Below are 24,348 nucleotides of genomic sequence, written 5' to 3' on the forward strand. Positions count from 1 at the left end.
CTCGTTGTACCGCCTGTCATTCGTTTGTTCGACAAAGTATCCATCTCTTGTAGCGACGAAAGGTAAATTTTTGTTTACAAATTTGCCGTTGTGCACTGCTACAAAACAATATGCCCTGACGTATTTCACAACATTTCTGTCACTTCACACTGTTTTGTTATTTCCAGAGACTCTTTGGAAGTCTTCCTTGGCGCACTCTTTTCAAATTGAGTTCCTTAACATCGTATCTTACGATAGTTTAAAATCAGTATGGAAGCATCTTTGTCACATGAGAAAGGTAGCATGAAAAAAGGGCTGGCAGGGGTAGTGACAAGAAAGCAAGAAATGAAGACAGAGGGAAGCGGTCTCACCTGCCTGACACGCGTCGCGCTTCCAGATATTTGCGTAATTCGCACGGTGCATTCTCGGCTGTCCCCTTCCGTCCCGACTTGTCCCGACTTTGCTCGACTGCCGCTCGCTGCCGCTCGGGTCGCGGTCCATATGACAGCACAAGTACGAGAAGCATCTGCGAGATGGGCGCGGGCCGAACCGGCGTGTCCGAGGCGCCGTGTGCGGCCGTTCGGAGCTACCAGAGCCGCTCTGTGCTGCGCCGTGCCGTGGAAAGGTGCGAAAACATGCACACAAGACACAGGCTGTTCGGCAAAGTATCCATCTCTTGTAGCGACGAAAGGTTAATTTTTGTTTACAAATTTGCCGTTGTGCACTGCTACAAAATTGGAATTTAGCGCTCCTACAAAACAGTAGGCTCTGACGCATTTTAGGAGCACATCTGTCGATTCGCAGTGTTTCGTTATTTTCAACGAGTTCCTAGCACTCTTCCTCCGCGCATTCTTGTTCAAACTGAGTTCATTACTGTAATTTTGCATCTTACATTTAATACAGTGGTTTAAAATGCTTGTGGAAGCATCTTTGTCGCACCTGAGAGTTTGTATGAAAAGAGGACTGGCAGGTGTAGTGACATAAAATTTAGAAGAAGAGAGGGAGCCAACAGCACCCGGTGTTCCCAGGCGGTCACCCATCCAAGTACTAACCGGGCCCGATGTTGCTTAACTTCGGTGATCGGACGAGAACCGGTGTATTCAACATGGTATGGCCGTTGGCGTCCTTATACAGTAGCCGCACGGCAGAAGAAGGCTTCGCCTCTCCTCCCAACACACGCAATCGCCGTCTTCGGTGGCACATTTGACGCAAAGCACGTCCTTCCACCACACTAGATCGCGTGTTTGCGGCGCGCTGCCACGTGGGTCAGACGCACAACACAGCTGCTCGTTGCACCGCCTGTCATTCGTTTGTTCGACAAAGTATCCATCTCTTGTAGCGACGAAAGGTAAATTTTTGTTTACAAATTTGCCGTTGTGCACTGCTACAAAACAATATGCCCTGACGTATTTCACAACATTTCTGTCACTTCACACTGTTTTGTTATTTCCAGAGACTCTTTGGAAGTCTTCCTTGGCGCACTCTTTTCAAATTGAGTTCCTTAACATCGTATCTTACGATAGTTTAAAATCAGTATGGAAGCATCTTTGTCACATGAGAAAGGTAGCATGAAAAAAGGGCTGGCAGGGGTAGTGACAAGAAAGCAAGAAATGAAGACAGAGGGAAGCGGTCTCACCTGCCTGACACGCGTCGCGCTTCCAGATATTTGCGTAATTCGCACGGTGCATTCTCGGCTGTCCCCTTCCGTCCCGACTTGTCCCGACTTTGCTCGACTGCCGCTCGCTGCCGCTCGGGTCGCGGTCCATATGACAGCACAAGTACGAGAAGCATCTGCGAGATGGGCGCGGGCCGAACCGGCGTGTCCGAGGCGCCGTGTGCGGCCGTTCGGAGCTACCAGAGCCGCTCTGTGCTGCGCCGTGCCGTGGAAAGGTGCGAAAACATGCACACAAGACACAGGCTGTTCGGCAAAGTATCCATCTCTTGTAGCGACGAAAGGTTAATTTTTGTTTACAAATTTGCCGTTGTGCACTGCTACAAAATTGGAATTTAGCGCTCCTACAAAACAGTAGGCTCTGACGCATTTTAAGAGCACATCTGTCGATTCGCAGTGTTTCGTTATTTTCAACGAGTTCCTAGCACTCTTCCTCCGCGCATTCTTGTTCAAACTGAGTTCATTACTGTAATTTTGCATCTTACATTTAATACAGTGGTTGAAAATGCTTGTGGAAGCATCTTTGTCGCACCTGAGAGTTTGTATGAAAAGAGGACTGGCAGGTGTAGTGACATAAAATTTAGAAGAAGAGAGGGAGCCAACAGCACCCGGTGTTCCCAGGCGGTCACCCATCCAAGTACTAACCGGGCCCGATGTTGCTTAACTTCGGTGATCGGACGAGAACCGGTGTATTCAACATGGTATGGCCGTTGGCGTCCTTATACAGTAGCCGCACGGCAGAAGAAGGCTTCGCCTCTCCTCCCAACACACGCAATCGCCGTCTTCGGTGGCACATTTGACGCAAAGCACGTCCTTCCACCTCGAAGGCGACGCGCAGTGCGGCGCGCCGCCACGTGGGTCAGACGCACAACACAGCTGCTCGTTGTACCGCCTGTCATTCGTTTGTTCGACAAAGTATCCATCTCTTGTAGCGACGAAAGGTAAATTTTTGTTTACAAATTTGCCGTTGTGCACTGCTACAAAACAATATGCCCTGACGTATTTCACAACATTTCTGTCACTTCACACTGTTTTGTTATTTCCAGAGACTCTTTGGAAGTCTTCCTTGGCGCACTCTTTTCAAATTGAGTTCCTTAACATCGTATCTTACGATAGTTTAAAATCAGTATGGAAGCATCTTTGTCACATGAGAAAGGTAGCATGAAAAAAGGGCTGGCAGGGGTAGTGACAAGAAAGCAAGAAATGAAGACAGAGGGAAGCGGTCTCACCTGCCTGACACGCGTCGCGCTTCCAGATATTTGCGTAATTCGCACGGTGCATTCTCGGCTGTCCCCTTCCGTCCCGACTTGTCCCGACTTTGCTCGACTGCCGCTCGCTGCCGCTCGGGTCGCGGTCCATATGACAGCACAAGTACGAGAAGCATCTGCGAGATGGGCGCGGGCCGAACCGGCGTGTCCGAGGCGCCGTGTGCGGCCGTTCGGAGCTACCAGAGCCGCTCTGTGCTGCGCCGTGCCGTGGAAAGGTGCGAAAACATGCACACAAGACACAGGCTGTTCGGCAAAGTATCCATCTCTTGTAGCGACGAAAGGTTAATTTTTGTTTACAAATTTGCCGTTGTGCACTGCTACAAAATTGGAATTTAGCGCTCCTACAAAACAGTAGGCTCTGACGCATTTTAAGAGCACATCTGTCGATTCGCAGTGTTTCGTTATTTTCAACGAGTTCCTAGCACTCTTCCTCCGCGCATTCTTGTTCAAACTGAGTTCATTACTGTAATTTTGCATCTTACATTTAATACAGTGGTTTGAAATGCTTGTGGAAGCATCTTTGTCGCACCTGAGAGTTTGTATGAAAAGAGGACTGGCAGGTGTAGTGACATAAAATTTAGAAGAAGAGAGGGAGCCAACAGCACCCGGTGTTCCCAGGCGGTCACCCATCCAAGTACTAACCGGGCCCGATGTTGCTTAACTTTGGTGATCGGACGAGAACCGGTGTATTCAACATGGTATGGCCGTTGGCGTCCTTATACAGTAGCCGCACGGCAGAAGAAGGCTTCGCCTCTCCTCCCAACACACGCAATCGCCGTCTTCGGTGGCACATTTGACGCAAAGCACGTCCTTCCACCTCGAAGGCGACGCGCAGTGCGGCGCGCCGCCACGTGGGTCAGACGCACAACACAGCTGCTCGTTGCACCGCCTGTCATTCGTTTGTTCGACAAAGTATCCATCTCTTGTAGCGACGAAAGGTAAATTTTTGTTTACAAATTTGCCGTTGTGCACTGCTACAAAACAATATGCCCTGACGTATTTCACAACATTTCTGTCACTTCACACTGTTTTGTTATTTCCAGAGACTCTTTGGAAGTCTTCCTTGGCGCACTCTTTTCAAATTGAGTTCCTTAACATCGTATCTTACGATAGTTTAAAATCAGTATGGAAGCATCTTTGTCACATGAGAAAGGTAGCATGAAAAAAGGGCTGGCAGGGGTAGTGACAAGAAAGCAAGAAATGAAGACAGAGGGAAGCGGTCTCACCTGCCTGACACGCGTCGCGCTTCCAGATATTTGCGTAATTCGCACGGTGCATTCTCGGCTGTCCCCTTCCGTCCCGACTTGTCCCGACTTTGCTCGACTGCCGCTCGCTGCCGCTCGGGTCGCGGTCCATATGACAGCACAAGTACGAGAAGCATCTGCGAGATGGGCGCGGGCCGAACCGGCGTGTCCGAGGCGCCGTGTGCGGCCGTTCGGAGCTACCAGAGCCGCTCTGTGCTGCGCCGTGCCGTGGAAAGGTGCGAAAACATGCACACAAGACACAGGCTGTTCGGCAAAGTATCCATCTCTTGTAGCGACGAAAGGTTAATTTTTGTTTACAAATTTGCCGTTGTGCACTGCTACAAAATTGGAATTTAGCGCTCCTACAAAACAGTAGGCTCTGACGCATTTTAAGAGCACATCTGTCGATTCGCAGTGTTTCGTTATTTTCAACGAGTTCCTAGCACTCTTCCTCCGCGCATTCTTGTTCAAACTGAGTTCATTACTGTAATTTTGCATCTTACATTTAATACAGTGGTTTAAAATGCTTGTGGAAGCATCTTTGTCGCACCTGAGAGTTTGTATGAAAAGAGGACTGGCAGGTGTAGTGACATAAAATTTAGAAGAAGAGAGGGAGCCAACAGCACCCGGTGTTCCCAGGCGGTCACCCATCCAAGTACTAACCGGGCCCGATGTTGCTTAACTTCGGTGATCGGACGAGAACCGGTGTATTCAACATGGTATGGCCGTTGGCGTCCTTATACAGTAGCCGCACGGCAGAAGAAGGCTTCGCCTCTCCTCCCAACACACGCAATCGCCGTCTTCGGTGGCACATTTGACGCAAAGCACGTCCTTCCACCTCGAAGGCGACGCGCAGTGCGGCGCGCCGCCACGTGGGTCAGACGCACAACACAGCTGCTCGTTGTACCGCCTGTCATTCGTTTGTTCGACAAAGTATCCATCTCTTGTAGCGACGAAAGGTAAATTTTTGTTTACAAATTTGCCGTTGTGCACTGCTACAAAACAATATGCCCTGACGTATTTCACAACATTTCTGTCACTTCACACTGTTTTGTTATTTCCAGAGACTCTTTGGAAGTCTTCCTTGGCGCACTCTTTTCAAATTGAGTTCCTTAACATCGTATCTTACGATAGTTTAAAATCAGTATGGAAGCATCTTTGTCACATGAGAAAGGTAGCATGAAAAAAGGGCTGGCAGGGGTAGTGACAAGAAAGCAAGAAATGAAGACAGAGGGAAGCGGTCTCACCTGCCTGACACGCGTCGCGCTTCCAGATATTTGCGTAATTCGCACGGTGCATTCTCGGCTGTCCCCTTCCGTCCCGACTTGTCCCGACTTTGCTCGACTGCCGCTCGCTGCCGCTCGGGTCGCGGTCCATATGACAGCACAAGTACGAGAAGCATCTGCGAGATGGGCGCGGGCCGAACCGGCGTGTCCGAGGCGCCGTGTGCGGCCGTTCGGAGCTACCAGAGCCGCTCTGTGCTGCGCCGTGCCGTGGAAAGGTGCGAAAACATGCACACAAGACACAGGCTGTTCGGCAAAGTATCCATCTCTTGTAGCGACGAAAGGTTAATTTTTGTTTACAAATTTGCCGTTGTGCACTGCTACAAAATTGGAATTTAGCGCTCCTACAAAACAGTAGGCTCTGACGCATTTTAAGAGCACATCTGTCGATTCGCAGTGTTTCGTTATTTTCAACGAGTTCCTAGCACTCTTCCTCCGCGCATTCTTGTTCAAACTGAGTTCATTACTGTAATTTTGCATCTTACATTTAATACAGTGGTTTGAAATGCTTGTGGAAGCATCTTTGTCGCACCTGAGAGTTTGTATGAAAAGAGGACTGGCAGGTGTAGTGACATAAAATTTAGAAGAAGAGAGGGAGCCAACAGCACCCGGTGTTCCCAGGCGGTCACCCATCCAAGTACTAACCGGGCCCGATGTTGCTTAACTTTGGTGATCGGACGAGAACCGGTGTATTCAACATGGTATGGCCGTTGGCGTCCTTATACAGTAGCCGCACGGCAGAAGAAGGCTTCGCCTCTCCTCCCAACACACGCAATCGCCGTCTTCGGTGGCACATTTGACGCAAAGCACGTCCTTCCACCTCGAAGGCGACGCGCAGTGCGGCGCGCCGCCACGTGGGTCAGACGCACAACACAGCTGCTCGTTGCACCGCCTGTCATTCGTTTGTTCGACAAAGTATCCATCTCTTGTAGCGACGAAAGGTAAATTTTTGTTTACAAATTTGCCGTTGTGCACTGCTACAAAACAATATGCCCTGACGTATTTCACAACATTTCTGTCACTTCACACTGTTTTGTTATTTCCAGAGACTCTTTGGAAGTCTTCCTTGGCGCACTCTTTTCAAATTGAGTTCCTTAACATCGTATCTTACGATAGTTTAAAATCAGTATGGAAGCATCTTTGTCACATGAGAAAGGTAGCATGAAAAAAGGGCTGGCAGGGGTAGTGACAAGAAAGCAAGAAATGAAGACAGAGGGAAGCGGTCTCACCTGCCTGACACGCGTCGCGCTTCCAGATATTTGCGTAATTCGCACGGTGCATTCTCGGCTGTCCCCTTCCGTCCCGACTTGTCCCGACTTTGCTCGACTGCCGCTCGCTGCCGCTCGGGTCGCGGTCCATATGACAGCACAAGTACGAGAAGCATCTGCGAGATGGGCGCGGGCCGAACCGGCGTGTCCGAGGCGCCGTGTGCGGCCGTTCGGAGCTACCAGAGCCGCTCTGTGCTGCGCCGTGCCGTGGAAAGGTGCGAAAACATGCACACAAGACACAGGCTGTTCGGCAAAGTATCCATCTCTTGTAGCGACGAAAGGTTAATTTTTGTTTACAAATTTGCCGTTGTGCACTGCTACAAAATTGGAATTTAGCGCTCCTACAAAACAGTAGGCTCTGACGCATTTTAAGAGCACATCTGTCGATTCGCAGTGTTTCGTTATTTTCAACGAGTTCCTAGCACTCTTCCTCCGCGCATTCTTGTTCAAACTGAGTTCATTACTGTAATTTTGCATCTTACATTTAATACAGTGGTTTAAAATGCTTGTGGAAGCATCTTTGTCGCACCTGAGAGTTTGTATGAAAAGAGGACTGGCAGGTGTAGTGACATAAAATTTAGAAGAAGAGAGGGAGCCAACAGCACCCGGTGTTCCCAGGCGGTCACCCATCCAAGTACTAACCGGGCCCGATGTTGCTTAACTTCGGTGATCGGACGAGAACCGGTGTATTCAACATGGTATGGCCGTTGGCGTCCTTATACAGTAGCCGCACGGCAGAAGAAGGCTTCGCCTCTCCTCCCAACACACGCAATCGCCGTCTTCGGTGGCACATTTGACGCAAAGCACGTCCTTCCACCTCGAAGGCGACGCGCAGTGCGGCGCGCCGCCACGTGGGTCAGACGCACAACACAGCTGCTCGTTGCACCGCCTGTCATTCGTTTGTTCGACAAAGTATCCATCTCTTGTAGCGACGAAAGGTAAATTTTTGTTTACAAATTTGCCGTTGTGCACTGCTACAAAACAATATGTTCTGACGTATTTCACAACATTTCTGTCACTTCACACTGTTTTGTTATTTCCAGAGACTCTTTGGAAGTCTTCCTTGGCGCACTCTTTTCAAATTGAGTTCCTTAACATCGTATCTTACGATAGTTTAAAATCAGTATGGAAGCATCTTTGTCACATGAGAAAGGTAGCATGAAAAAAGGGCTGGCAGGGGTAGTGACAAGAAAGCAAGAAATGAAGACAGAGGGAAGCGGTCTCACCTGCCTGACACGCGTCGCGCTTCCAGATATTTGCGTAATTCGCACGGTGCATTCTCGGCTGTCCCCTTCCGTCCCGACTTGTCCCGACTTTGCTCGACTGCCGCTCGCTGCCGCTCGGGTCGCGGTCCATATGACAGCACAAGTACGAGAAGCATCTGCGAGATGGGCGCGGGCCGAACCGGCGTGTCCGAGGCGCCGTGTGCGGCCGTTCGGAGCTACCAGAGCCGCTCTGTGCTGCGCCGTGCCGTGGAAAGGTGCGAAAACATGCACACAAGACACAGGCTGTTCGGCAAAGTATCCATCTCTTGTAGCGACGAAAGGTTAATTTTTGTTTACAAATTTGCCGTTGTGCACTGCTACAAAATTGGAATTTAGCGCTCCTACAAAACAGTAGGCTCTGACGCATTTTAAGAGCACATCTGTCGATTCGCAGTGTTTCGTTATTTTCAACGAGTTCCTAGCACTCTTCCTCCGCGCATTCTTGTTCAAACTGAGTTCATTACTGTAATTTTGCATCTTACATTTAATACAGTGGTTTAAAATGCTTGTGGAAGCATCTTTGTCGCACCTGAGAGTTTGTATGAAAAGAGGACTGGCAGGTGTAGTGACATAAAATTTAGAAGAAGAGAGGGAGCCAACAGCACCCGGTGTTCCCAGGCGGTCACCCATCCAAGTACTAACCGGGCCCGATGTTGCTTAACTTCGGTGATCGGACGAGAACCGGTGTATTCAACATGGTATGGCCGTTGGCGTCCTTATACAGTAGCCGCACGGCAGAAGAAGGCTTCGCCTCTCCTCCCAACACACGCAATCGCCGTCTTCGGTGGCACATTTGACGCAAAGCACGTCCTTCCACCTCGAAGGCGACGCGCAGTGCGGCGCGCCGCCACGTGGGTCAGACGCACAACACAGCTGCTCGTTGTACCGCCTGTCATTCGTTTGTTCGACAAAGTATCCATCTCTTGTAGCGACGAAAGGTAAATTTTTGTTTACAAATTTGCCGTTGTGCACTGCTACAAAACAATATGCCCTGACGTATTTCACAACATTTCTGTCACTTCACACTGTTTTGTTATTTCCAGAGACTCTTTGGAAGTCTTCCTTGGCGCACTCTTTTCAAATTGAGTTCCTTAACATCGTATCTTACGATAGTTTAAAATCAGTATGGAAGCATCTTTGTCACATGAGAAAGGTAGCATGAAAAAAGGGCTGGCAGGGGTAGTGACAAGAAAGCAAGAAATGAAGACAGAGGGAAGCGGTCTCACCTGCCTGACACGCGTCGCGCTTCCAGATATTTGCGTAATTCGCACGGTGCATTCTCGGCTGTCCCCTTCCGTCCCGACTTGTCCCGACTTTGCTCGACTGCCGCTCGCTGCCGCTCGGGTCGCGGTCCATATGACAGCACAAGTACGAGAAGCATCTGCGAGATGGGCGCGGGCCGAACCGGCGTGTCCGAGGCGCCGTGTGCGGCCGTTCGGAGCTACCAGAGCCGCTCTGTGCTGCGCCGTGCCGTGGAAAGGTGCGAAAACATGCACACAAGACACAGGCTGTTCGGCAAAGTATCCATCTCTTGTAGCGACGAAAGGTTAATTTTTGTTTACAAATTTGCCGTTGTGCACTGCTACAAAATTGGAATTTAGCGCTCCTACAAAACAGTAGGCTCTGACGCATTTTAAGAGCACATCTGTCGATTCGCAGTGTTTCGTTATTTTCAACGAGTTCCTAGCACTCTTCCTCCGCGCATTCTTGTTCAAACTGAGTTCATTACTGTAATTTTGCATCTTACATTTAATACAGTGGTTTGAAATGCTTGTGGAAGCATCTTTGTCGCACCTGAGAGTTTGTATGAAAAGAGGACTGGCAGGTGTAGTGACATAAAATTTAGAAGAAGAGAGGGAGCCAACAGCACCCGGTGTTCCCAGGCGGTCACCCATCCAAGTACTAACCGGGCCCGATGTTGCTTAACTTTGGTGATCGGACGAGAACCGGTGTATTCAACATGGTATGGCCGTTGGCGTCCTTATACAGTAGCCGCACGGCAGAAGAAGGCTTCGCCTCTCCTCCCAACACACGCAATCGCCGTCTTCGGTGGCACATTTGACGCAAAGCACGTCCTTCCACCTCGAAGGCGACGCGCAGTGCGGCGCGCCGCCACGTGGGTCAGACGCACAACACAGCTGCTCGTTGCACCGCCTGTCATTCGTTTGTTCGACAAAGTATCCATCTCTTGTAGCGACGAAAGGTAAATTTTTGTTTACAAATTTGCCGTTGTGCACTGCTACAAAACAATATGCCCTGACGTATTTCACAACATTTCTGTCACTTCACACTGTTTTGTTATTTCCAGAGACTCTTTGGAAGTCTTCCTTGGCGCACTCTTTTCAAATTGAGTTCCTTAACATCGTATCTTACGATAGTTTAAAATCAGTATGGAAGCATCTTTGTCACATGAGAAAGGTAGCATGAAAAAAGGGCTGGCAGGGGTAGTGACAAGAAAGCAAGAAATGAAGACAGAGGGAAGCGGTCTCACCTGCCTGACACGCGTCGCGCTTCCAGATATTTGCGTAATTCGCACGGTGCATTCTCGGCTGTCCCCTTCCGTCCCGACTTGTCCCGACTTTGCTCGACTGCCGCTCGCTGCCGCTCGGGTCGCGGTCCATATGACAGCACAAGTACGAGAAGCATCTGCGAGATGGGCGCGGGCCGAACCGGCGTGTCCGAGGCGCCGTGTGCGGCCGTTCGGAGCTACCAGAGCCGCTCTGTGCTGCGCCGTGCCGTGGAAAGGTGCGAAAACATGCACACAAGACACAGGCTGTTCGGCAAAGTATCCATCTCTTGTAGCGACGAAAGGTTAATTTTTGTTTACAAATTTGCCGTTGTGCACTGCTACAAAATTGGAATTTAGCGCTCCTACAAAACAGTAGGCTCTGACGCATTTTAAGAGCACATCTGTCGATTCGCAGTGTTTCGTTATTTTCAACGAGTTCCTAGCACTCTTCCTCCGCGCATTCTTGTTCAAACTGAGTTCATTACTGTAATTTTGCATCTTACATTTAATACAGTGGTTTAAAATGCTTGTGGAAGCATCTTTGTCGCACCTGAGAGTTTGTATGAAAAGAGGACTGGCAGGTGTAGTGACATAAAATTTAGAAGAAGAGAGGGAGCCAACAGCACCCGGTGTTCCCAGGCGGTCACCCATCCAAGTACTAACCGGGCCCGATGTTGCTTAACTTCGGTGATCGGACGAGAACCGGTGTATTCAACATGGTATGGCCGTTGGCGTCCTTATACAGTAGCCGCACGGCAGAAGAAGGCTTCGCCTCTCCTCCCAACACACGCAATCGCCGTCTTCGGTGGCACATTTGACGCAAAGCACGTCCTTCCACCTCGAAGGCGACGCGCAGTGCGGCGCGCCGCCACGTGGGTCAGACGCACAACACAGCTGCTCGTTGCACCGCCTGTCATTCGTTTGTTCGACAAAGTATCCATCTCTTGTAGCGACGAAAGGTAAATTTTTGTTTACAAATTTGCCGTTGTGCACTGCTACAAAACAATATGTTCTGACGTATTTCACAACATTTCTGTCACTTCACACTGTTTTGTTATTTCCAGAGACTCTTTGGAAGTCTTCCTTGGCGCACTCTTTTCAAATTGAGTTCCTTAACATCGTATCTTACGATAGTTTAAAATCAGTATGGAAGCATCTTTGTCACATGAGAAAGGTAGCATGAAAAAAGGGCTGGCAGGGGTAGTGACAAGAAAGCAAGAAATGAAGACAGAGGGAAGCGGTCTCACCTGCCTGACACGCGTCGCGCTTCCAGATATTTGCGTAATTCGCACGGTGCATTCTCGGCTGTCCCCTTCCGTCCCGACTTGTCCCGACTTTGCTCGACTGCCGCTCGCTGCCGCTCGGGTCGCGGTCCATATGACAGCACAAGTACGAGAAGCATCTGCGAGATGGGCGCGGGCCGAACCGGCGTGTCCGAGGCGCCGTGTGCGGCCGTTCGGAGCTACCAGAGCCGCTCTGTGCTGCGCCGTGCCGTGGAAAGGTGCGAAAACATGCACACAAGACACAGGCTGTTCGGCAAAGTATCCATCTCTTGTAGCGACGAAAGGTTAATTTTTGTTTACAAATTTGCCGTTGTGCACTGCTACAAAATTGGAATTTAGCGCTCCTACAAAACAGTAGGCTCTGACGCATTTTAAGAGCACATCTGTCGATTCGCAGTGTTTCGTTATTTTCAACGAGTTCCTAGCACTCTTCCTCCGCGCATTCTTGTTCAAACTGAGTTCATTACTGTAATTTTGCATCTTACATTTAATACAGTGGTTTAAAATGCTTGTGGAAGCATCTTTGTCGCACCTGAGAGTTTGTATGAAAAGAGGACTGGCAGGTGTAGTGACATAAAATTTAGAAGAAGAGAGGGAGCCAACAGCACCCGGTGTTCCCAGGCGGTCACCCATCCAAGTACTAACTGGGCCCAATGTTGCTTAACTTCGGTGATCGGACGAGAACCGGTGTATTCAACATGGTATGGCCGTTGGCGTCCTTATACAGTAGCCGCACGGCAGAAGAAGGCTTCGCCTCTCCTCCCAACACACGCAATCGCCGTCTTCGGTGGCACATTTGACGCAAAGCACGTCCTTCCACCTCGAAGGCGACGCGCAGTGCGGCGCGCCGCCACGTGGGTCAGACGCACAACACAGCTGCTCGTTGCACCGCCTGTCATTCGTTTGTTCGACAAAGTATCCATCTCTTGTAGCGACGAAAGGTAAATTTTTGTTTACAAATTTGCCGTTGTGCACTGCTACAAAACAATATGCCCTGACGTATTTCACAACATTTCTGTCACTTCACACTGTTTTGTTATTTCCAGAGACTCTTTGGAAGTCTTCCTTGGCGCACTCTTTTCAAATTGAGTTCCTTAACATCGTATCTTACGATAGTTTAAAATCAGTATGGAAGCATCTTTGTCACATGAGAAAGGTAGCATGAAAAAAGGGCTGGCAGGGGTAGTGACAAGAAAGCAAGAAATGAAGACAGAGGGAAGCGGTCTCACCTGCCTGACACGCGTCGCGCTTCCAGATATTTGCGTAATTCGCACGGTGCATTCTCGGCTGTCCCCTTCCGTCCCGACTTGTCCCGACTTTGCTCGACTGCCGCTCGCTGCCGCTCGGGTCGCGGTCCATATGACAGCACAAGTACGAGAAGCATCTGCGAGATGGGCGCGGGCCGAACCGGCGTGTCCGAGGCGCCGTGTGCGGCCGTTCGGAGCTACCAGAGCCGCTCTGTGCTGCGCCGTGCCGTGGAAAGGTGCGAAAACATGCACACAAGACACAGGCTGTTCGGCAAAGTATCCATCTCTTGTAGCGACGAAAGGTTAATTTTTGTTTACAAATTTGCCGTTGTGCACTGCTACAAAATTGGAATTTAGCGCTCCTACAAAACAGTAGGCTCTGACGCATTTTAAGAGCACATCTGTCGATTCGCAGTGTTTCGTTATTTTCAACGAGTTCCTAGCACTCTTCCTCCGCGCATTCTTGTTCAAACTGAGTTCATTACTGTAATTTTGCATCTTACATTTAATACAGTGGTTTAAAATGCTTGTGGAAGCATCTTTGTCGCACCTGAGAGTTTGTATGAAAAGAGGACTGGCAGGTGTAGTGACATAAAATTTAGAAGAAGAGAGGGAGCCAACAGCACCCGGTGTTCCCAGGCGGTCACCCATCCAAGTACTAACCGGGCCCGATGTTGCTTAACTTCGGTGATCGGACGAGAACCGGTGTATTCAACATGGTATGGCCGTTGGCGTCCTTATACAGTAGCCGCACGGCAGAAGAAGGCTTCGCCTCTCCTCCCAACACACGCAATCGCCGTCTTCGGTGGCACATTTGACGCAAAGCACGTCCTTCCACCTCGAAGGCGACGCGCAGTGCGGCGCGCCGCCACGTGGGTCAGACGCACAACACAGCTGCTCGTTGCACCGCCTGTCATTCGTTTGTTCGACAAAGTATCCATCTCTTGTAGCGACGAAAGGTAAATTTTTGTTTACAAATTTGCCGTTGTGCACTGCTACAAAACAATATGCCCTGACGTATTTCACAACATTTCTGTCACTTCACACTGTTTTGTTATTTCCAGAGACTCTTTGGAAGTCTTCCTTGGCGCACTCTTTTCAAATTGAGTTCCTTAACATCGTATCTTACGATAGTTTAAAATCAGTATGGAAGCATCTTTGTCACATGAGAAAGGTAGCATGAAAAAAGGGCTGGCAGGGGTAGTGACAAGAAAGCAAGAAATGAAGACAGAGGGAAGCGGTCTCACCTGCCTGACACGCGTCGCGCTTCCAGATATTTGCGTAATTCGCACGGTGCATTCTCGGCTGTCCCCTTCCGTCCCGACTTGTCCCGACTTTGCTCGACTGCCGCTCGCTGCCGCTCGGGTCGCGGTCCATATGACAGCACAAGTACGAGAAGCATCTGCGAGATGGGCGCGGGCCGAACCGGCGTGTCCGAGGCGCCGTGTGCGGCCGTTCGGAGCTACCAGAGCCGCTCTGTGCTGCGCCGTGCCGTGGAAAGGTGCGAAAACATGCACACAAGACACAGGCTGTTCGGCAAAGTATCCATCTCTTGTAGCGACGAAAGGTTAATTTTTGTTTACAAATTTGCCGTTGTGCACTGCTACAAAATTGGAATTTAGCGCTCCTACAAAACAGTAGGCTCTGACGCATTTTAAGAGCACATCTGTCGATTCGCAGTGTTTCGTTATTTTCAACGAGTTCCTAGCACTCTTCCTCCGCGCATTCTTGTTCAAACTGAGTTCATTACTGTAATTTTGCATCTTACATTTAATACAGTGGTTTAAAATGCTTGTGGAAGCATCTTTGTCGCACCTGAGAGTTTGTATGAAAAGAGGACTGGCAGGTGTAGTGACATAAAATTTAGAAGAAGAGAGGGAGCCAACAGCACCCGGTGTTCCCAGGCGGTCACCCATCCAAGTACTAACCGGGCCCGATGTTGCTTAACTTCGGTGATCGGACGAGAACCGGTGTATTCAACATGGTATGGCCGTTGGCGTCCTTATATAGTAGCCGCACGGCAGAAGAAGGCTTCGCCTCTCCTCCCAACACACGCAATCGCCGTCTTCGGTGGCACATTTGACGCAAAGCACGTCCTTCCACCTCGAAGGCGACGCGCAGTGCGGCGCGCCGCCACGTGGGTCAGACGCACAACACAGCTGCTCGTTGCACCGCCTGTCATTCGTTTGTTCGACAAAGTATCCATCTCTTGTAGCGACGAAAGGTAAATTTTTGTTTACAAATTTGCCGTTGTGCACTGCTACAAAACAATATGCCCTGACGTATTTCACAACATTTCTGTCACTTCACACTGTTTTGTTATTTCCAGAGACTCTTTGGAAGTCTTCCTTGGCGCACTCTTTTCAAATTGAGTTCCTTAACATCGTATCTTACGATAGTTTAAAATCAGTATGGAAGCATCTTTGTCACATGAGAAAGGTAGCATGAAAAAAGGGCTGGCAGGGGTAGTGACAAGAAAGCAAGAAATGAAGACAGAGGGAAGCGGTCTCACCTGCCTGACACGCGTCGCGCTTCCAGATATTTGCGTAATTCGCACGGTGCATTCTCGGCTGTCCCCTTCCGTCCCGACTTGTCCCGACTTTGCTCGACTGCCGCTCGCTGCCGCTCGGGTCGCGGTCCATATGACAGCACAAGTACGAGAAGCATCTGCGAGATGGGCGCGGGCCGAACCGGCGTGTCCGAGGCGCCGTGTGCGGCCGTTCGGAGCTACCAGAGCCGCTCTGTGCTGCGCCGTGCCGTGGAAAGGTGCGAAAACATGCACACAAGACACAGGCTGTTCGGCAAAGTATCCATCTCTTGTAGCGACGAAAGGTTAATTTTTGTTTACAAATTTGCCGTTGTGCACTGCTACAAAATTGGAATTTAGCGCTCCTACAAAACAGTAGGCTCTGACGCATTTTAAGAGCACATCTGTCGATTCGCAGTGTTTCGTTATTTTCAACGAGTTCCTAGCACTCTTCCTCCGCGCATTCTTGTTCAAACTGAGTTCATTACTGTAATTTTGCATCTTACATTTAATACAGTGGTTTAAAATGCTTGTGGAAGCATCTTTGTCGCACCTGAGAGTTTGTATGAAAAGAGGACTGGCAGGTGTAGTGACATAAAATTTAGAAGAAGAGAGGGAGCCAACAGCACCCGGTGTTCCCAGGCGGTCACCCATCCAAGTACTAACCGGGCCCGATGTTGCTTAACTTCGGTGATCGGACGAGAACCGGTGTATTCAACATGGTATGGCCGTTGGCGTCCTTATACAGTAGCCGCACGGCAGAAGAAGGCTTCGCCTCTCCTCCCAACACACGCAATCGCCGTCTTCGGTGGCACATTTGACGCAAAGCACGTCCTTCCACCTCGAAGGCGACGCGCAGTGCGGCGCGCCGCCACGTGGGTCAGACGCACAACACAGCTGCTCGTTGCACCGCCTGTCATTCGTTTGTTCGACAAAGTATCCATCTCTTGTAGCGACGAAAGGTAAATTTTTGTTTACAAATTTGCCGTTGTGCACTGCTACAAAACAATATGCCCTGACGTATTTCACAACATTTCTGTCACTTCACACTGTTTTGTTATTTCCAGAGACTCTTTGGAAGTCTTCCTTGGCGCACTCTTTTCAAATTGAGTTCCTTAACATCGTATCTTACGATAGTTTAAAATCAGTATGGAAGCATCTTTGTCACATGAGAAAGGTAGCATGAAAAAAGGGCTGGTAGGGGTAGTGACAAGAAAGCAAGAAATGAAGACAGAGGGAAGCGGTCTCACCTGCCTGACACGCGTCGCGCTTCCAGATATTTGCGTAATTCGCACGGTGCATTCTCGGCTGTCCCCTTCCGTCCCGACTTGTCCCGACTTTGCTCGACTGCCGCTCGCTGCCGCTCGGGTCGCGGTCCATATGACAGCACAAGTACGAGAAGCATCTGCGAGATGGGCGCGGGCCGAACCGGCGTGTCCGAGGCGCCGTGTGCGGCCGTTCGGAGCTACCAGAGCCGCTCTGTGCTGCGCCGTGCCGTGGAAAGGTGCGAAAACATGCACACAAGACACAGGCTGTTCGGCAAAGTATCCATCTCTTGTAGCGACGAAAGGTTAATTTTTGTTTACAAATTTGCCGTTGTGCACTGCTACAAAATTGGAATTTAGCGCTCCTACAAAACAGTAGGCTCTGACGCATTTTAAGAGCACATCTGTCGATTCGCAGTGTTTCGTTATTTTCAACGAGTTCCTAGCACTCTTCCTCCGCGCATTCTTGTTCAAACTGAGTTCATTACTGTAATTTTGCATCTTACATTTAATACAGTGGTTTAAAATGCTTGTGGAAGCATCTTTGTCGCACCTGAGAGTTTGTATGAAAAGAGGACTGGCAGGTGTAGTGACATAAAATTTAGAAGAAGAGAGGGAGCCAACAGCACCCGGTGTTCCCAGGCGGTCACCCATCCAAGTACTAACCGGGCCCGATGTTGCTTAACTTCGGTGATCGGACGAGAACCGGTGTATTCAACATGGTATGGCCGTTGGCGTCCTTATACAGTAGCCGCACGGCAGAAGAAGGCTTCGCCTCTCCTCCCAACACACGCAATCGCCGTCTTCGGTGGCACATTTGACGCAAAGCACGTCCTTCCACCTCGAAGGCGACGCGCAGTGCGGCGCGCCGCCACGTGGGTCAGACGCACAACACAGCTGCTCGTTGCACCGCCTGTCATTCGTTTGTTCGACAAAGTATCCATCTCTTGTAGCGACGAAAGGTAAATTTTTGTTTACAAATTTGCCGTTGTGCACTGCTACAAAACAATATGCCCTGACGTATTTCACAACATTTCTGTCACTTCACACTGTTTTGTTATTTCCAGAGACTCTTTGGAAGTCTTCCTTGGCGCACTCTTTTCAAATTGAGTTCCTTAACATCGTATCTTACGATAGTTTAAAATCAGTATGGAAGCATCTTTGTCACATGAGAAAGGTAGCATGAAAAAAGGGCTGGCAGGGGTAGTGACAAGAAAGCAAGAAATGAAGACAGAGGGAAGCGGTCTCACCTGCCTGACACGCGTCGCGCTTCCAGATATTTGCGTAATTCGCACGGTGCATTCTCGGCTGTCCCCTTCCGTCCCGACTTGTCCCGACTTTGCTCGACTGCCGCTCGCTGCCGCTCGGGTCGCGGTCCATATGACAGCACAAGTACGAGAAGCATCTGCGAGATGGGCGCGGGCCGAACCGGCGTGTCCGAGGCGCCGTGTGCGGCCGTTCGGAGCTACCAGAGCCGCTCTGTGCTGCGCCGTGCCGTGGAAAGGTGCGAAAACATGCACACAAGACACAGGCTGTTCGGCAAAGTATCCATCTCTTGTAGCGACGAAAGGTTAATTTTTGTTTACAAATTTGCCGTTGTGCACTGCTACAAAATTGGAATTTAGCGCTCCTACAAAACAGTAGGCTCTGACGCATTTTAAGAGCACATCTGTCGATTCGCAGTGTTTCGTTATTTTCAACGAGTTCCTAGCACTCTTCCTCCGCGCATTCTTGTTCAAACTGAGTTCATTACTGTAATTTTGCATCTTACATTTAATACAGTGGTTTAAAATGCTTGTGGAAGCATCTTTGTCGCACCTGAGAGTTTGTATGAAAAGAGGACTGGCAGGTGTAGTGACATAAAATTTAGAAGAAGAGAGGGAGCCAACAGCACCCGGTGTTCCCAGGCGGTCACCCATCCAAGTACTAACCGGGCCCGATGTTGCTTAACTTCGGTGATCGGACGAGAACCGGTGTATTCAACATGGTATGGCCGTTGGCGTCCTTATACAGTAGCCGCACGGCAGAAGAAGGCTTCGCCTCTCCTCCCAACACACGCAATCGCCGTCTTCGGTGGCACATTTGACGCAAAGCACGTCCTTCCACCTCGAAGGCGACGCGCAGTGCGGCGCGCCGCCACGTGGGTCAGACGCACAACACAGCTGCTCGTTGCACCGCCTGTCATTCGTTTGTTCGACAAAGTATCCATCTCTTGTAGCGACGAAAGGTAAATTTTTGTTTACAAATTTGCCGTTGTGCACTGCTACAAAACAATATGCCCTGACGTATTTCACAACATTTCTGTCACTTCACACTGTTTTGTTATTTCCAGAGACTCTTTGGAAGTCTTCCTTGGCGCACTCTTTTCAAATTGAGTTCCTTAACATCGTATCTTACGATAGTTTAAAATCAGTATGGAAGCATCTTTGTCACATGAGAAAGGTAGCATGAAAAAAGGGCTGGCAGGGGTAGTGACAAGAAAGCAAGAAATGAAGACAGAGGGAAGCGGTCTCACCTGCCTGACACGCGTCGCGCTTCCAGATATTTGCGTAATTCGCACGGTGCATTCTCGGCTGTCCCCTTCCGTCCCGACTTGTCCCGACTTTGCTCGACTGCCGCTCGCTGCCGCTCGGGTCGCGGTCCATATGACAGCACAAGTACGAGAAGCATCTGCGAGATGGGCGCGGGCCGAACCGGCGTGTCCGAGGCGCCGTGTGCGGCCGTTCGGAGCTACCAGAGCCGCTCTGTGCTGCGCCGTGTCGTGGAAAGGTGCGAAAACATGCACACAAGACACAGGCTGTTCGGCAAAGTATCCATCTCTTGTAGCGACGAAAGGTTAATTTTTGTTTACAAATTTGCCGTTGTGCACTGCTACAAAATTGGAATTTAGCGCTCCTACAAAACAGTAGGCTCTGACGCATTTTAAGAGCACATCTGTCGATTCGCAGTGTTTCGTTATTTTCAACGAGTTCCTAGCACTCTTCCTCCGCGCATTCTTGTTCAAACTGAGTTCATTACTGTAATTTTGCATCTTACATTTAATACAGTGGTTTAAAATGCTTGTGGAAGCATCTTTGTCGCACCTGAGAGTTTGTATGAAAAGAGGACTGGCAGGTGTAGTGACATAAAATTTAGAAGAAGAGAGGGAGCCAACAGCACCCGGTGTTCCCAGGCGGTCACCCATCCAAGTACTAACCGGGCCCGATGTTGCTTAACTTCGGTGATCGGACGAGAACCGGTGTATTCAACATGGTATGGCCGTTGGCGTCGTTATACAGTAGCCGCACGGCAGAAGAAGGCTTCGCCTCTCCTCCCAACACACGCAATCGCCGTCTTCGGTGGCACATTTGACGCAAAGCACGTCCTTCCACCTCGAAGGCGACGCGCAGTGCGGCGCGCCGCCACGTGGGTCAGACGCACAACACAGCTGCTCGTTGCACCGCCTGTCATTCGTTTGTTCGACAAAGTATCCATCTCTTGTAGCGACGAAAGGTAAATTTTTGTTTACAAATTTGCCGTTGTGCACTGCTACAAAACAATATGCCCTGACGTATTTCACAACATTTCTGTCACTTCACACTGTTTTGTTATTTCCAGAGACTCTTTGGAAGTCTTCCTTGGCGCACTCTTTTCAAATTGAGTTCCTTAACATCGTATCTTACGATAGTTTAAAATCAGTATGGAAGCATCTTTGTCACATGAGAAAGGTAGCATGAAAAAAGGGCTGGCAGGGGTAGTGACAAGAAAGCAAGAAATGAAGACAGAGGGAAGCGGTCTCACCTGCCTGACACGCGTCGCGCTTCCAGATATTTGCGTAATTCGCACGGTGCATTCTCGGCTGTCCCCTTCCGTCCCGACTTGTCCCGACTTTGCTCGACTGCCGCTCGCTGCCGCTCGGGTCGCGGTCCATATGACAGCACAAGTACGAGAAGCATCTGCGAGATGGGCGCGGGCCGAACCGGCGTGTCCGAGGCGCCGTGTGCGGCCGTTCGGAGCTACCAGAGCCGCTCTGTGCTGCGCCGTGCCGTGGAAAGGTGCGAAAACATGCACACAAGACACAGGCTGTTCGGCAAAGTATCCATCTCTTGTAGCGACGAAAGGTTAATTTTTGTTTACAAATTTGCCGTTGTGCACTGCTACAAAATTGGAATTTAGCGCTCCTACAAAACAGTAGGCTCTGACGCATTTTAAGAGCACATCTGTCGATTCGCAGTGTTTCGTTATTTTCAACGAGTTCCTAGCACTCTTCCTCCGCGCATTCTTGTTCAAACTGAGTTCATTACTGTAATTTTGCATCTTACATTTAATACAGTGGTTTAAAATGCTTGTGGAAGCATCTTTGTCGCACCTGAGAGTTTGTATGAAAAGAGGACTGGCAGGTGTAGTGACATAAAATTTAGAAGAAGAGAGGGAGCCAACAGCACCCGGTGTTCCCAGGCGGTCACCCATCCAAGTACTAACCGGGCCCGATGTTGCTTAACTTCGGTGATCGGACGAGAACCGGTGTATTCAACATGGTATGGCCGTTGGCGTCCTTATACAGTAGCCGCACGGCAGAAGAAGGCTTCGCCTCTCCTCCCAACACACGCAATCGCCGTCTTCGGTGGCACATTTGACGCAAAGCACGTCCTTCCACCTCGAAGGCGACGCGCAGTGCGGCGCGCCGCCACGTGGGTCAGACGCACAACACAGCTGCTCGTTGCACCGCCTGTCATTCGTTTGTTCGACAAAGTATCCATCTCTTGTAGCGACGAAAGGTAAATTTTTGTTTACAAATTTGCCGTTGTGCACTGCTACAAAACAATATGCCCTGACGTATTTCACAACATTTCTGTCACTTCACACTGTTTTGTTATTTCCAGAGACTCTTTGGAAGTCTTCCTTGGCGCACTCTTTTCAAATTGAGTTCCTTAACATCGTATCTTACGATAGTTTAAAATCAGTATGGAAGCATCTTTGTCACATGAGAAAGGTAGCATGAAAAAAGGGCTGGCAGGGGTAGTGACAAGAAAGCAAGAAATGAAGACAGAGGGAAGCGGTCTCACCTGCCTGACACGCGTCGCGCTTCCAGATATTTGCGTAATTCGCACGGTGCATTCTCGGCTGTCCCCTTCCGTCCCGACTTGTCCCGACTTTGCTCGACTGCCGCTCGCTGCCGCTCGGGTCGCGGTCCATATGACAGCACAAGTACGAGAAGCATCTGCGAGATGGGCGCGGGCCGAACCGGCGTGTCCGAGGCGCCGTGTGCGGCCGTTCGGAGCTACCAGAGCCGCTCTGTGCTGCGCCGTGTCGTGGAAAGGTGCGAAAACATGCACACAAGACACAGGCTGTTCGGCAAAGTATCCATCTCTTGTAGCGACGAAAGGTTAATTTTTGTTTACAAATTTGCCGTTGTGCACTGCTACAAAATTGGAATTTAGCGCTCCTACAAAACAGTAGGCTCTGACGCATTTTAAGAGCACATCTGTCGATTCGCAGTGTTTCGTTATTTTCAACGAGTTCCTAGCACTCTTCCTCCGCGCATTCTTGTTCAAACTGAGTTCATTACTGTAATTTTGCATCTTACATTTAATACAGTGGTTTAAAATGCTTGTGGAAGCATCTTTGTCGCACCTGAGAGTTTGTATGAAAAGAGGACTGGCAGGTGTAGTGACATAAAATTTAGAAGAAGAGAGGGAGCCAACAGCACCCGGTGTTCCCAGGCGGTCACCCATCCAAGTACTAACCGGGCCCGATGTTGCTTAACTTCGGTGATCGGACGAGAACCGGTGTATTCAACATGGTATGGCCGTTGGCGTCGTTATACAGTAGCCGCACGGCAGAAGAAGGCTTCGCCTCTCCTCCCAACACACGCAATCGCCGTCTTCGGTGGCACATTTGACGCAAAGCACGTCCTTCCACCTCGAAGGCGACGCGCAGTGCGGCGCGCCGCCACGTGGGTCAGACGCACAACACAGCTGCTCGTTGCACCGCCTGTCATTCGTTTGTTCGACAAAGTATCCATCTCTTGTAGCGACGAAAGGTAAATTTTTGTTTACAAATTTGCCGTTGTGCACTGCTACAAAACAATATGCCCTGACGTATTTCACAACATTTCTGTCACTTCACACTGTTTTGTTATTTCCAGAGACTCTTTGGAAGTCTTCCTTGGCGCACTCTTTTCAAATTGAGTTCCTTAACATCGTATCTTACGATAGTTTAAAATCAGTATGGAAGCATCTTTGTCACATGAGAAAGGTAGCATGAAAAAAGGGCTGGCAGGGGTAGTGACAAGAAAGCAAGAAATGAAGACAGAGGGAAGCGGTCTCACCTGCCTGACACGTGTCGCGCTTCCAGATATTTGCGTAATTCGCACGGTGCATTCTCGGCTGTCCCCTTCCGTCCCGACTTGTCCCGACTTTGCTCGACTGCCGCTCGCTGCCGCTCGGGTCGCGGTCCATATGACAGCACAAGTACGAGAAGCATCTGCGAGATGGGCGCGGGCCGAACCGGCGTGTCCGAGGCGCCGTGTGCGGCCGTTCGGAGCTACCAGAGCCGCTCTGTGCTGCGCCGTGTCGTGGAAAGGTGCGAAAACATGCACACAAGACACAGGCTGTTCGGCAAAGTATCCATCTCTTGTAGCGACGAAAGGTTAATTTTTGTTTACAAATTTGCCGTTGTGCACTGCTACAAAATTGGAATTTAGCGCTCCTACAAAACAGTAGGCTCTGACGCATTTTAAGAGCACATCTGTCGATTCGCAGTGTTTCGTTATTTTCAACGAGTTCCTAGCACTCTTCCTCCGCGCATTCTTGTTCAAACTGAGTTCATTACTGTAATTTTGCATCTTACATTTAATACAGTGGTTTAAAATGCTTGTGGAAGCATCTTTGTCGCACCTGAGAGTTTGTATGAAAAGAGGACTGGCAGGTGTAGTGACATAAAATTTAGAAGAAGAGAGGGAGCCAACAGCACCCGGTGTTCCCAGGCGGTCACCCATCCAAGTACTAACCGGGCCCGATGTTGCTTAACTTCGGTGATCGGACGAGAACCGGTGTATTCAACATGGTATGGCCGTTGGCGTCCTTATACAGTAGCCGCACGGCAGAAGAAGGCTTCGCCTCTCCTCCCAACACACGCAATCGCCGTCTTCGGTGGCACATTTGACGCAAAGCACGTCCTTCCACCTCGAAGGCGACGCGCAGTGCGGCGCGCCGCCACGTGGGTCAGACGCACAACACAGCTGCTCGTTGCACCGCCTGTCATTCGTTTGTTCGACAAAGTATCCATCTCTTGTAGCGACGAAAGGTAAATTTTTGTTTACAAATTTGCCGTTGTGCACTGCTACAAAACAATATGCCCTGACGTATTTCACAACATTTCTGTCACTTCACACTGTTTTGTTATTTCCAGAGACTCTTTGGAAGTCTTCCTTGGCGCACTCTTTTCAAATTGAGTTCCTTAACATCGTATCTTACGATAGTTTAAAATCAGTATGGAAGCATCTTTGTCACATGAGAAAGGTAGCATGAAAAAAGGGCTGGCAGGGGTAGTGACAA

General features: G+C 49.8%; 19 non-coding genes across 19 annotated transcripts; all 19 read right to left on the minus strand.

The window, feature by feature from the left end:
• Window positions 1-982: 982 nt before the first annotated feature.
• LOC126308172 (5S ribosomal RNA) lies at window positions 983-1,101 on the minus strand. The gene has a single exon (XR_007554090.1). It is a non-coding gene; the product is annotated as a 5S ribosomal RNA (ribosomal RNA).
• Window positions 1,102-2,247: 1,146 nt separating this feature from the next.
• On the minus strand, window positions 2,248-2,366 carry LOC126308173 (5S ribosomal RNA). Its single transcript, XR_007554091.1, has one exon. It is a non-coding gene; the product is annotated as a 5S ribosomal RNA (ribosomal RNA).
• Window positions 2,367-3,512: 1,146 nt separating this feature from the next.
• Window positions 3,513-3,631, minus strand: LOC126307754 (5S ribosomal RNA). Its single transcript, XR_007553734.1, has one exon. It is a non-coding gene; the product is annotated as a 5S ribosomal RNA (ribosomal RNA).
• Window positions 3,632-4,777: 1,146 nt separating this feature from the next.
• LOC126308174 (5S ribosomal RNA) lies at window positions 4,778-4,896 on the minus strand. The gene has a single exon (XR_007554092.1). It is a non-coding gene; the product is annotated as a 5S ribosomal RNA (ribosomal RNA).
• Window positions 4,897-6,042: 1,146 nt separating this feature from the next.
• On the minus strand, window positions 6,043-6,161 carry LOC126307755 (5S ribosomal RNA). The gene has a single exon (XR_007553735.1). It is a non-coding gene; the product is annotated as a 5S ribosomal RNA (ribosomal RNA).
• Window positions 6,162-7,307: 1,146 nt separating this feature from the next.
• Window positions 7,308-7,426, minus strand: LOC126308175 (5S ribosomal RNA). Its single transcript, XR_007554093.1, has one exon. It is a non-coding gene; the product is annotated as a 5S ribosomal RNA (ribosomal RNA).
• Window positions 7,427-8,572: 1,146 nt separating this feature from the next.
• Window positions 8,573-8,691, minus strand: LOC126308176 (5S ribosomal RNA). The gene has a single exon (XR_007554094.1). It is a non-coding gene; the product is annotated as a 5S ribosomal RNA (ribosomal RNA).
• A 1,146-nt stretch (window positions 8,692-9,837) lies between these two features.
• Window positions 9,838-9,956, minus strand: LOC126307756 (5S ribosomal RNA). Its single transcript, XR_007553736.1, has one exon. It is a non-coding gene; the product is annotated as a 5S ribosomal RNA (ribosomal RNA).
• Window positions 9,957-11,102: 1,146 nt separating this feature from the next.
• Window positions 11,103-11,221, minus strand: LOC126308178 (5S ribosomal RNA). Its single transcript, XR_007554096.1, has one exon. It is a non-coding gene; the product is annotated as a 5S ribosomal RNA (ribosomal RNA).
• A 1,146-nt stretch (window positions 11,222-12,367) lies between these two features.
• On the minus strand, window positions 12,368-12,486 carry LOC126307748 (5S ribosomal RNA). Its single transcript, XR_007553729.1, has one exon. It is a non-coding gene; the product is annotated as a 5S ribosomal RNA (ribosomal RNA).
• Window positions 12,487-13,632: 1,146 nt separating this feature from the next.
• On the minus strand, window positions 13,633-13,751 carry LOC126308179 (5S ribosomal RNA). Its single transcript, XR_007554097.1, has one exon. It is a non-coding gene; the product is annotated as a 5S ribosomal RNA (ribosomal RNA).
• Window positions 13,752-14,897: 1,146 nt separating this feature from the next.
• LOC126308180 (5S ribosomal RNA) lies at window positions 14,898-15,016 on the minus strand. Its single transcript, XR_007554098.1, has one exon. It is a non-coding gene; the product is annotated as a 5S ribosomal RNA (ribosomal RNA).
• A 1,146-nt stretch (window positions 15,017-16,162) lies between these two features.
• Window positions 16,163-16,281, minus strand: LOC126308181 (5S ribosomal RNA). The gene has a single exon (XR_007554099.1). It is a non-coding gene; the product is annotated as a 5S ribosomal RNA (ribosomal RNA).
• A 1,146-nt stretch (window positions 16,282-17,427) lies between these two features.
• Window positions 17,428-17,546, minus strand: LOC126308183 (5S ribosomal RNA). Its single transcript, XR_007554100.1, has one exon. It is a non-coding gene; the product is annotated as a 5S ribosomal RNA (ribosomal RNA).
• Window positions 17,547-18,692: 1,146 nt separating this feature from the next.
• Window positions 18,693-18,811, minus strand: LOC126308184 (5S ribosomal RNA). The gene has a single exon (XR_007554101.1). It is a non-coding gene; the product is annotated as a 5S ribosomal RNA (ribosomal RNA).
• A 1,146-nt stretch (window positions 18,812-19,957) lies between these two features.
• LOC126308185 (5S ribosomal RNA) lies at window positions 19,958-20,076 on the minus strand. The gene has a single exon (XR_007554102.1). It is a non-coding gene; the product is annotated as a 5S ribosomal RNA (ribosomal RNA).
• A 1,146-nt stretch (window positions 20,077-21,222) lies between these two features.
• On the minus strand, window positions 21,223-21,341 carry LOC126308186 (5S ribosomal RNA). The gene has a single exon (XR_007554103.1). It is a non-coding gene; the product is annotated as a 5S ribosomal RNA (ribosomal RNA).
• Window positions 21,342-22,487: 1,146 nt separating this feature from the next.
• LOC126308187 (5S ribosomal RNA) lies at window positions 22,488-22,606 on the minus strand. The gene has a single exon (XR_007554104.1). It is a non-coding gene; the product is annotated as a 5S ribosomal RNA (ribosomal RNA).
• A 1,146-nt stretch (window positions 22,607-23,752) lies between these two features.
• On the minus strand, window positions 23,753-23,871 carry LOC126308188 (5S ribosomal RNA). The gene has a single exon (XR_007554105.1). It is a non-coding gene; the product is annotated as a 5S ribosomal RNA (ribosomal RNA).
• Between the last annotated feature and the right edge of the window lie 477 nt (window positions 23,872-24,348).

This window comes from Schistocerca gregaria, unplaced genomic scaffold (assembly GCF_023897955.1).
Source record: "Schistocerca gregaria isolate iqSchGreg1 unplaced genomic scaffold, iqSchGreg1.2 ptg000355l, whole genome shotgun sequence".
Classification (NCBI taxonomy): domain Eukaryota; kingdom Metazoa; phylum Arthropoda; class Insecta; order Orthoptera; family Acrididae; genus Schistocerca; species Schistocerca gregaria.